Source organism: Passer montanus, unplaced genomic scaffold (genome assembly GCF_014805655.1).
Source record: "Passer montanus isolate IOZ18808 unplaced genomic scaffold, ASM1480565v1 scaffold95, whole genome shotgun sequence".
Lineage (NCBI taxonomy): Eukaryota > Metazoa > Chordata > Aves > Passeriformes > Passeridae > Passer > Passer montanus.
This window is the reverse complement of record NW_024374923.1, coordinates 2,195,808-2,208,073: the sequence shown is the minus strand read 5'-3', so window position 1 is coordinate 2,208,073 and position 12,266 is coordinate 2,195,808. Positions and strand designations below refer to the sequence as shown.

The following is a 12,266-nucleotide window of genomic DNA, read 5'->3' as shown; positions in this document are numbered from 1 at the left end:
AAAGTAGAAGTCCAAAGAAATTAAATTGCATTTTAATTTAGAAGCACAGACTTTCTAACCTGTTTCAAACATCAGCATTATTCCTGCAACTCAGACTTGCAGCTCAGTGAACATACAGTGCTTCATATGGTACCTCTGCTTAAGCACATCACAAAGCTAATTTCATTCTCATGCAGAATATTAATGCCAACCAACAATCAATAATAACAAATATAAATGCAAATAAATCAAATACTAGACCACATCTACTGTATATTTATATTTGAGGTACGATAATCCCACACAGATGGCCAAGTAACTGCCAAATTGCATCAACTGAAAACACTCAATACTGTTTACAAGATCAGGTTCTCTCAAAAACATGTTATTTCTGTCTCCTAGGTTACAAAAGGTTTCAATTACTTTTATGCTGATCTATCTCTACGTGAATCACCAATTTCCTATAAAAATGAAGTTAAGGCAACGCAGAAACATAAATAATAATCCTCATTTTCCAGTTGCGGCAGAAATCATAGTAAAGACCTTCCAGGGGAAAGAAAGTACACAGAAGAACATGTGAGATGCTAAATCTCAGCATTCATTAAAAAAACTGTATCTTCAGACTGAATATGTGGAATAGTCCATCAAGGTACTGAAAGTCTTTACATAATAGGATTTGAACTTCATACTGACGTTCAGTCAACAATGTTTTCAAAACTCTGCCAGGGTAGAGAAAACAACAAGCCCACTCACTCATCAGCAAGTGAGAAGGCAAAAGAGTTTCAGTTCAGTCTGGTTTGGAAGTTCTAAGTTAAAGCAGACACTCAAACACACCCACACACCTACATATATGTGAGACTCCCACAGACACAGCCCTTTCTCAATGAACCAGCACTTCCCTTCTTCCCTTTCCCTAAGGAGCATGTCTCAATGGAAGACTTTTTGCTTCTCTCTCGAATTTCAGCACGACAATGAATCTACTCCCCATCCTCTCCATAGCAAGTCCCAACTCATTAGAGTCCTGTAAAAGGAAAATGCTGCCTGGTCACTTCCAGGAACCAGCTCAGAAATTCACATTTCCCGAGACTAAGCCAGCCAAAAAGGCCAAAAGACAATTAGACTCAGACTCTTAAAGTAAGAGATGATTCAGGTTTGAAAGAGACTAGGCTGTCCCCAGTGATACAATTAGCAAGCAGGTTCACAGAAGCTGGTTCAAAGTACAACTGGTTTTGAATTACAGGACAACCTGCAGAAAGAATAAAAATAAAAACAAAAAAAATGCACACTACAAATTTCATTCCTCTCTGGATAGATGCTTACAGTAAAGCAAAATAGAGAATAACATCAGAGGAGAAAAAATAAATTTAACATTTCCAAAGGAAATTACCAAATCATGTTGTTACAGTTCTGACATCCACTCCTGTTCTTCCTGGTAATGGAAAATTCAGAGAAAAACTTGTTCTGAAACATTTGGAAAAACCCTTACAACCACAAAAACATCCTTGCTGTTATTTTTATACATATCTCATGGGAAAACAAAAATAAATCTACATGCTCCCATCACCAAATAATAAAAAACAAAACCCCAACCAAACAAAATATTCTGAATCTTAAATACTTTGCCCCAACGGCAAGAAGTTTCTAACTATTTACCACTACAAAACACACAACAAAGACTAAAATTTTTTATAACTTTCACTGGTCAAGACAATCAATTAGAGCAAGTCTTCAGAGGTTACAGGGCACTTGCAATAAAGGCTGCAAAATACCCATTCATTCACATATTGAATAGTACATTTATCTGACCTACATTATGTATCCAAGTGTGTGCCTACAAGAAATCCAAACTGCTCTCGTATGTTTCTGGCAGAAAGCTTAAAACCACTGCAAATTACAACTGTGATGAACACGTCCCAGTAAAAACAGTATCTTAAGTTGATTCTCCTATGCATAACTACCTATCAAATTAACAGGGAAGCAAATATGCAGCTCAACAGATTAAAAGATAATAATTGAAAAACAGTGTGGAAAGGATGGTAGAGAAGGTCATCTCCTCTAAGCCAGACTTCGAGTGAAGTTATTTAGGACTGATTTCAGAATAAAACTCTAAATATAAGTCTGCTTATAGTCTCTAAATAGTTTTAGCACACTTTCATTTTAACTATAAAAGAAACTAGCAAAAAAAAAAAAACTCAAAACACAATGCTTGAAAAAAGATGCCTAAAACCAAGAGAAACACACAGAAGTCTGGGCAGCAGTGAGCAGAGGCAGCTGCTCCTACAGCACTCGGAACCGCCACAAGAGTACTTGGAACAACATCCCCCTTTTATTCCGGTCGCATCCTAAATCCTGACAAGAGATTTATGCAGATACCTACACAGATGCATCTGCAAGTGCAGGACTCCAGCGCACAGCAGCATCACATACAGCTTTTTTTTTTTTTCCAAAACAGCCTTCTTTTGGTTTAATAAAAAAAAAAGTTAAGAAAGTTGGCTTGAAAATGAAGTTAATTACACAAGCAGAAATTCATCGGCCAAGATCACTGCAGAATCCCATTAAGAGGAACAAGGCTTCCTAAGGGCACTAAGGTGTTCTTTCATAGGTAGAACTTCAAATACAGCAGTAAATGCCACTATCATTTCTGATACATATAAACCACAGCACACTCTGTAAAACATTTCATGCTGACTGAAACATCTTTTTAAAGATGTTTTCCCAGATCATATTTACAGCTCTATCTGATTCACACAGGCACGTGCAGAAGACATAGCAAATTGGCTTTCTTTTTCTGAAACTCAACGAGTCTAAGAACTGAAAAATTAAGTTACTGAAAAAGCCCTCTGAGCAGAAAAAACCTCCTAAACTTCTTGCTAAAGTTTGTTGCACAAGTTATATCAAAATTAGGACACAAAGTAAATCTTTGCATCCATGAGGTCAGGGGAGCATGGAATCCATGCAGTTTACAGTACCTCACAATTTGGACCAAGCACTAAAATTTATAAAATACAAATCAAAATAAGGAATGTGCAAAGTAGTCCTAGCCACACAATACTTCTTAAGTTTTCACACAAAAAAGCAGTAAATTTATTCCTGAATGCACAGAAACTAATACACTGGATCAAATTAACGATGCATCAAATCCAGTAAAGCACTAGAAAACCTCCTTCCACACATGTATAATTTGATAATCTGAACACCCAAAGTTTGCTCTGAAACCTCAAAAGCCAAAGCTGATGAGCCCCAAAACATGTAAGCTTATAATCACTCAGAAACTATTAACGTTCTGCAAAAAGCTTTGTGGCTTCAGCAGGCTTCTTCTGGACCTTCCTGCATCTCATCCTCTTAGCAGGCTCTCTTCCTACTGCTCTCTATTTAAAGATACCCTGTAACCTTCTCTTCCCTCTGACAAAACTCTCACATACTTTCCCTTAACTGGTACCTCTCTTTCCAGCAAATTGATTGTTGGTCCTTAATAATCATTTCCACTCCCCCACAAGCCAGAGCAGGGAGGAATTATTCATCACTTTACATAATAAAGCAGCAGAGACTATTAAATTAAATGGGGAGGATGTAGGTTTAAAAAACAAACCCCAACACACACTCCAAAAAGAAGCAGTGTGAAAAAATTCCATAATTAGTTTTGGTAGCACATTCCAGAAATCAGAAACTTGTAAGATTTAAGTTAGACGGCTTTACGAAGGTAAAGCCCCTAAGTTGCTTATGAGACTATTGAACATAAAGATGTGAGTAACAGTCTAAACTTCAGGCACCTTCTGAACCAGACACTACTGAAACCTGAGAGATTAAGAGTATGTCACTGATGCCACCACACAGAAGAACCATCCTTTTAACAGCACCTTTCTGAAAGCAACTAACCCTGTCCCCTGTAAGAGATGGCATGAGAGGAGAAGGAAGAGCAATAAGGACTAGATCCAGAACCTGTTTTTAAACTTGCAGTGAGAAGTTAAACAACAAAATAGGAGTCGCAAGAAAGGTAACAGTGACCAGCCATAAGGGAGGGAGCAGGCAGAATGAAAAACTGAATTATTCAAGTGGGGAGAGACAAGAGGGAGCACATCCAAAGAGGTAACAGATAAACACGAACTGGGCTCACCCAGTACGACGCTTTACAGCCGCGGTACAATGAAAAGTACGCCAGGCTCCCGCTGTTTACCGGCGGTGCGAGCAGCGCAGGGCGCACGGCGACCGCGGCACGGGCGGAGCGATCACGCATGACAGCGAGTGTCCGGCACTCCCGGGCTGCCATGTTCTCCCGACGCCCCGTGTAAACAAGGCGCTGCCCCTTGGCGCTGCCCCAGCCCAGCGCAGCCCGGCCGGGCCCGGGAGGCCGCGCCGCCCCGGGCTGCCCGCACTGACAGCGCCGGGCGCCGCCGCGCGCGGGGGCGCTGCGGGCATGCGCGGCCGCTCCGCGCCTGCGCTGGGCTCGCCCGGGCCCGGCGGGGTCCGGAGCGTCCCTCACGCTGCCCTGCGCCCGGCGGGCGTGTCCCGAGCCGGGAGGAGCCCCTGCTCGAGACGCAGGGAGGAACGCGGCAGGGTGTCGCTGCCCCGGCGCTGTGGCGGAGCAGGTGGCTGCGCGGGGCTGTGGCGGCGGTGGCGGCTCTGCTGCCGTGTGCCCGTGCGCGGCAGCTGCGGAGCGCATCCTGTCGGGGCAGTGCTGGAGAGCCGCCCCCGGTTCTGCCCCGCCGGCTCACGGAGCCACCAGTCCCATCCGTAGTGCGGTTTTTGTTGTTAGCGCGGTGCGAGTGTGCATCGAGACCGCTTTAACCCAGCCCGGTCTGAGGTTCTGAACGGAATCGGTATTTTACAAACTCTGGGCTTCAACCACTATGCCGTTCTTTGGCGTTTCACGGAAATAAACGGGAGAGCTTTAGCTGAAGAGGAGGCATTACGTTTTCATTACAGAGAGGAAGAAACCCCTACACTGCCAAGGATATTTTCTGCAATGAAAAGCCGCTTGCTGTAAGGAGCTCTGGGATGATAGTTTTGTCCGGACTGATTTGGGCCCCCTGTACCTGTACCTTGCAAGGGTCTGATTGAAGGATCTTGCTCCTGACCAGAGCCCTGTGACAGACAGTTCAGTCACACGCCTGCTCCTCACCTCCATCTGCCTGCAAAAGCACCTCTGCTACAGCTCAGTGTCTGTCTCACTATCCACATCTCCCTTGGCCCTCTGCATCCCCTGCTTCACCAACTCTGATTTCCAGACTTCATGCCTTATGCATGTTACCACCTCTACTGCTCTGGCTCCTCTTCCTTGTACATTTGAACTGAATATGTCTTCCCTCTGCTTTTCAGGGCATCAGCTTCCTTTCCTAAGGAAATTAAATCTTTCAGGGGTCTTTAGGCTCTGGAGTCTGATTGACTTTTACAGGTTACACACAATTTTAGTTTTCCAGGAAAATAACATGGGCAGTTATTTTACTCAAGGATGGCACAGACATCTCCCTGAGGTTAAAGGTAGCCCTAAAAATACCAGTCCTGTGCCCTGAAGGATGGGAACACTAGTGATTCTTTTTTTCCAAAAACATGTCAGACATTACTAATAATAGATGGTGCTACCAGCAGCTTCTTACGTAAGTGGCCACTACTGAGGTGTAAATTTAAATGAGCTGTGGCTTTGTAGTAAAGCACACATCATAGCAAAATTGAGCTTTTACCACACACTAAGGCTGCCAGATATGTAATAAGGCATACTCTTTGATGTTGTCAGTTACAGATTTTGCTCCTAGTTTATATTAACAAAAAACATTTAAGTTGTCTGCTCTTTGAAAGGTAAGAGGTATCACTTTTAGGTCTTTTGTTTGCCTTTAAAAATAAGACTCAAATGGGGAAAAACATTATCATTTATTAGCAATATAGCTGACATCCATGTTGCTGCTAGAAATTACAGTATTCAGTGTTTGCACATTAGAAAATGTAATTATTTTAATAGTCAGCATGTAAATTGCATCAAAAATATATCAAAGATGTAGAGTTAAAATTTCATTAATAGTGGATGATGGAAGACAGCAGATGACAATTATGAAATAAATGTGAGAAAAGAGTAAGTCAAGAGAAGGGTGGGGTATTGGGAGGAAAATATTAAATACTTCCTGGCAAAAATTGCCTTGTTAGACTGGAAACAATGGATGGGAATTTTAGCCCTCAATGACAGGTTTTTTGCAGCCTGCGTTTTGGGGTGACTTTATGATGCTTGTACCCTTAATTGTCTGTTTTGTTTATATTGGATGTTAAGTTTTGCATTTTTAAGACTGGTTCCAAGAGCACAGCAGGGGAGAGAAGAAGCACACAGTTCATTATCAGAAACTGCACTTGCTCCCCCACATCCTTCTCCTGGACTGTGTTGTCTGCAGCAGGAGAGAGCTTTCCTTTGCTTTTAGTTAAGTTTTTAGCTAGCTGAGGCAGAGAAGTTCCCTAGACTGTGGTTTTTCTTTTTCCTAGAGCTGTTTAAACCTGCTCTAGACTGAAAACCTAGAAAAGCACTGGCAGCTCCACCTGTGGCCACTGGGCCAGGCCTGGGCTGCAGCATTTCCAGCACTGGAGGGACTGCTAACACACTGGGTAAGGCGAGCTGCAACCCACGAAAAGGAATTCCTGAGTTTGTCATCTCTTCAGATTGACAGGAGGTTTTATTGTTTAATATTGTTCATTTTTTGTGATGGTGAATGCTTTGTCTGTTAAATAAACAGGTTTTTCTTCCACTTTTCTCCTAGGAAATCTTTTTTTCCCAAGCCAGTTGGGGGAGGGGATGCTTAAATCTGCTTTCTAGAGGAACCCCTTTAGAGGTTTTCTCCCAAATTTGCCGTAAATCAGGACAAATACATTTTTGGCACCCACCACGTGTCTTGAGAAAAAAAACCTGCGCTGATTGCATTTTAGTTGTACTTACTCTGTATTGAAATAAAGCAGTAAGCAGCCATGTTGCTTAAATTTGTGATGTCTCTCTGAGTGGAAGCCTTCACGTGTTTTTTGTCCCTAGGCTTTTTTGAGGTTTTGATACCTTTCTGGTCCCTAGTCTTATTTTCTTATCCAGAAATAGCTGCAGTATTGTCCCTAACACACAGTTTTTACAGTAGAGGGGCACAGATTAGAATAGCTATTTTGCTAGGCTCAGTGATAATGATTTATAAAGAGTTTACAGAGGTACTGGAGTCTGTTCAAGATATGTATGGTTTATAGTTTCTTCATCCTACCCTGCATCCTAGTTCCAGTAGCATGCTTTGGGAGTTTATTAGTAATTGTACCCAGTTTGTTGTGCCCAGAAGAAGAGCAGGGGATGAGGTTTCCCAGCCTTTCCTTTCCTTCTTTGCATCTGTTAAGTCTCTTTTTGAGAAAGTTCAGTTTCCCATGAATGTTAAAAGAGACCTTCCTGGTATTTAATCTGTTAAGCTTCCTCTGTATGGTCTGCAACTTCTCTAGAATGAGATGTCCAGAAGAGCTGATGAGACCCCTCACCCAGGCATGGAAAATTCTGAGTGGTGTGGAGAATGGGATGAACCCTGAAGGAATTTTCTGATCCCCTAGCCTGGGAATTTTCATGTGAACAAATTCAGAACCCCGACAAGGTACGGAAATACCTGAGAGATAGCTGCCATGATGACTTCAAAGAGAAAAAGGTCATTGCAGTGAGCTGGGCCATAGCATATGCTTATTGCACACTGCTAGATACTGTAGGGCAGACAGGGGCAGGGAGATAAATGAGCAAATACCCCAGTCACTCAGGCTGCTGAGCGCTGCTGTGCTGGATATGCTGGAACTCCAGTACGAGCTTGAGTGCAAGGCAGCGAAGTGGTGTGCCACCATTAACATTGCCAATGCGTTTTTCTCCATTCCTCTGGCAGCAGAATGCAGGCCTCAGTTTGCTTTCACCTGGAGGGGCGTGCAGTACACCGGGAAGTGACTGCCCCAGGGGTGGAAGCACAGTCCTGCCATCTGCCATGGCCTGATCCAGACTGCACTAGAAAAGGATGAGGCTCCACAACATCTACAGTATATTGATGACATCATTGTGTGGGGGAACACAGCTGCAGAAGTGTTTGAGAAAGGAGAGAAAATCATCCAGATTCTCCTAAAAACCAGCTTCACAATCAAGAAGAGCAAAGTTAAATGACCTGCTTAAGAAATCCAGTTCTGGGAATAAAGTGGCAAAAGATGGACGGCACCAGATTCCCACCGATGTCATGAAAAAGATCACAGCAATGTCTCCACCAACCAACAAGGAGGAAACAAAAGGACTAAGGAGTTTGTTGCTGTGTGTTAGACTTTAAAATACAGCAGTTGCAGTATTTTAGAAAGAAAAAGAATCAATGTGAAAGAGGGCTTTACCTCATTTTCACTTAGAAAATACATGGAATATATATGGCATGTTGCTTTTCTTAATTTGGAGGTAGCACAAAACACAATGTCCACTTCTTATACAGGGAAACTGTTTGGAAATTGTGAAGAAGAAATTCCATACAGAGGCTAACCACTTTATTTTCAGTTGTTCTGGTTTAAAGAAAAAATACAAAATAATTGTCCTCAAGGACATTTCTGTTTTCTGTAGCATAATACATTGAAAACTACTTTTCATTTAGGAACAGCCAGGCTCTGCAATTCACGTTGACAGAGGCGAGTGAGGATATCTCAGAACTGGTATAGAACACAAGACTCTGGGAAGAGACATGCAGAAAGGCAGTGGGGTAGAAATCAAGCCAGTAAAGGTTTCTCATAAAGTAACAACTTCAGACACTTTAAAGTGTCCCTTTCTCTTTGTTTATAACCAGAACTGGGTCCTTTGTGTAACCTCCTGCTGCTGCCAATAGTAAGTGAAGAGAGGTGAGACTGCCATGATTTTGATTTCATAGAATTTCATTAATAATTTAAATGGTAGCAAAGACATTCATGTCCAGCCTCATTCTGTTCCCAGAGCAAGAACTGTCAAGCCTTGAACACTTAATCCCAGTTTGGCTCTATTCACTTCATAAGAGCTTCAGCACCGAACATGTTGCATTGGAAATTAGTCACTAAAACAGCAGAATAAAAGTATTTTTTGTATGATTTGGATTTTCTACAAACAACAAATAAAAACAAACAAACAAAAACTCAAACAAACAACAAAAAACAAGCAAACAAAAACTCAAGCCAATTTTCTTCAGTGGGAGAAAAACATATATTATGAATTTCTCCGGTATTTGGGGATAAGCAGTTCTTTCTCTGTCCCAGGTTTTAGTAATCTTACTCCCTTTGATTTACTGCCCTCTTCTGCTTGATGATGTGAGTTATCCAATGGTTAATTATACTCAATTAGCCCTCACTGGATAATAACATTTCCCATTAACTACTCAGAAAGAAGATAGCCTTATGCAGGAAGAAGGAAGCCAGGAAAAAAAAAGTCATCACATTATGGGGGAGTGATCAATGAACCTCCACGGGCCTCAGTAATTTAATTATATTACAGAGACAGAAAGAGAAAATACGATTTTCATACATATTACTGTCTCTCCACTTCTCTATATTTCCCTCTTTAATTGGTTTGCATACCACAGTCAGTGCTGAAGTAAGATAACACTCTGGCAACTGAACTTCCTGAGATGAAACACAGCAACTACAACAATTTTAACACTTTTCCTAGGGCATGCATATAATTTTTTGAAGCAGAGCTCACACATATATTTTTTTGAAGATCTCCAAGTCATGAAGTCTTGTCAAAGTCTTGTCAATCAACTCCTTCTTTGCTGTCCAGTGGTGGAGATCACTTTCTTACATCTTGATTGGAGGTCAGGTGTTGCCATAGTAACAAGCCAACCTTCCCAAATGTCCCGACTACCCAGGCCATCCTGTGATAACAATGCAAGGATGGGGGTAAAACGTAACTATAAATTTATAAAGCTTCTCTTAACATATACATTATATTTGCCTTGTAATTGTGAGAGTCAGCCATTGCATTACTCATCTATCACGCTCGGGACACCCTGTCAGCATCTGCTTGGCAGACAGAGCATGTGTGCAACAGAGGGGGGCCAAACGAGCTGAACCTCCAGGTGAGACCCCACTCCTTCCAAGAAATGAAAAAAAAAAAAATGTCAGGGCTAATTATGTCACAGTTAAATGCTTTTTTGGGCTAAGACTCCTCCCATAGCCCGATTTCCCGGGCATTTTTTCCCAGGCATCTGGGGGCCTGTCCCACCACAAGGAGGGTGTCAGTAGGTTGGTCACTTGCTTGTGGCCTGTTCATGGAAGCTTTCTCTGCTCTGAGAAGACAAAGTCCCCTCAGAGATAGGGCTTCCCACCATTTTCCAAAGCAGCTGCCTCTTTAGAGACTGTAATGTCGGCTGTCTCTTTCCCCCTCACGTGTCCCAGCTGCCTCTTGCATAAGGCTCCCCACAGCCCCTTTAGCATTTTCCACCCTGATGCCTTGAGAAGGCTGACCTAGAACCGAGACTAGACAGAGTTAAAGAATAAAGTTGGCATTTACCATGAGGCTTCAACAGATCCACCTTGGGCAGCACAAGAGCCCAGCCAGGGCTACAACCCAGGTGAACCCAAAATGGTCGTGAAAATGGACAACTGGTCACGGAGTCTCACACTTCTGTAAGTTTTGGTGCATTAGCATATTGGAGTTAATTGTCCAATTACAGCTCCAGCCCATGAAGCTCCATCCTTCTTGTTTTTCTCTCTTCATTTTGTGATAAATGGATGTGATTCATGCTAACAAAACTGTAATTATATAAATATTTTGGGAAAATAATTGGAAAAGTATATGTGATTAGTGAAGCAGATGGGTTTCTTTGTAGATGATACATGTGGGAAACAGGATACAGGAGATCAGAATGGGCCTTGATGAACAAAACTTAGGAAGACTCCCAAGTCAAAACTGGCATGTGTAAGACAACTCCCAGGACAGGATCAGCCTTGACATGAATAAAGTTGGGACAATTCCAGACAGGAAGTCTAAAATAATGGTCTTATCTATGAAATAATAAGGCTAAATGGAACATAGTGCTTACTTACGTAACACAACACAAGACTTGGGACGCATGCACAACTTGCCAGGTTATTCAGAGGACAGCGAGGAAGACAGTGAGCCTTCCTCCAAAGAGACCACCAAAGAGCCAGAAGACCCCTTAGCCACAGCAGGAGCATGCGCTACAGTGACGTAAATTTCAAGAATCAGAAATAGGAGGAGATTTATGGGAAAGTATTAATGAATATCTATTAGCATACAGTATATAAGTTGTGTCTGGATCCTTTTGTACATGAGGCAGGGTGGGAAGCCCTCCCCATACCCCAACTGATCAGTTTTTGCTTATGCTTTATCCCAACCACTGCCAAATTTATTTTTGTAACTACTGGATTATATTTGATTGTATTATTTTATCTCAGTTAAAACTGCTGCTAAATTTTAAGTTTGTGGTTTATTAAATTAGACCTATAGGACATTTATAACAATTTCACCGTTGTTTATGCTCTTGTGCCTGAGATCTGGACTGGCTGTCCTTCATCCCCAAGAGAGCTTGGTCTTCACAGAGAACTTACTATACCCTTATATGAAGCCCAGACCCACACACTAAAGCAGCACAGAATTTGAAAAATATAAAAGCTAAAACCTGAGGCATCAACCCCATGTCATAAAATGGATTTATAACATATATTGAGGCATAAATAAAGATTAAATTGGTTTCTCTCAGGAAACCACAAGCAAACCACATTGTTTCAACACACTGTTTAATTACCTGTAGAATCACAGCACATTCTTTGCTGGGTTGGAATTCTTTGGGTTTTTGTCTTTGTTTTGGGTTTTTTGTTGTTGGGTTTTTGGTTTTTTTTCCCAGAAAAACAGATTTAAAAAATAGTAGCACAACATCAAAGCCTGTTGCAGAGATATAAAAAATTTTGATTAAAGTATTTCACTCTTGGATTTCCTAAGTGCTGAGTAGAAGCTTGCAGTTTGAATAATGCTTTTTAGCAATTGTCTTATGTTTTGAAGAAGTAAATGAAAATAAAATTGAAATGCTGTACCTGTAGCAACACAGGCAAAAAGTAAACCTGAAATCATGAGATGGACTTCATCATCTCCAGGATTTTCAGCTTTGTGAACAGCTGCCAGCAGCAACAGGCTGTCACCCTTCAGAGAGGCGAACTAGAGGGACTAATGGGCACTAGAGGGAGGTGAAAATCCCTGACAGCTGTTTTCACAGATGGTTGCTGACAGCAAAGGAGCAATGTGCAGTTTGGACCAATTCTGGAATCTCAAGCTTTTCCCTGGCCTGTGAAATGTATTCTCA

At 41.8% G+C, this 12,266-nt stretch overlaps 1 protein-coding gene across 3 annotated transcripts in view; it reads right to left on the bottom strand.

Moving 5' to 3' along the window:
* Positions 1-4,362, bottom strand: part of ELF2 (E74 like ETS transcription factor 2) — a 34,903-nt gene extending 30,541 nt beyond the window's left edge. Inside the window, exon 1 of one of the 3 annotated variants that reach the window (XM_039696078.1) lies at positions 4,094-4,362. The gene's annotated coding sequence lies outside the window, so the exon portion shown is untranslated. The remainder of the gene's footprint in view (positions 1-4,093) is intronic. The other 2 variants (XM_039696077.1, XM_039696079.1) reach the window with 2 other exon arrangements.
* Between the last annotated feature and the right edge of the window lie 7,904 nt (positions 4,363-12,266).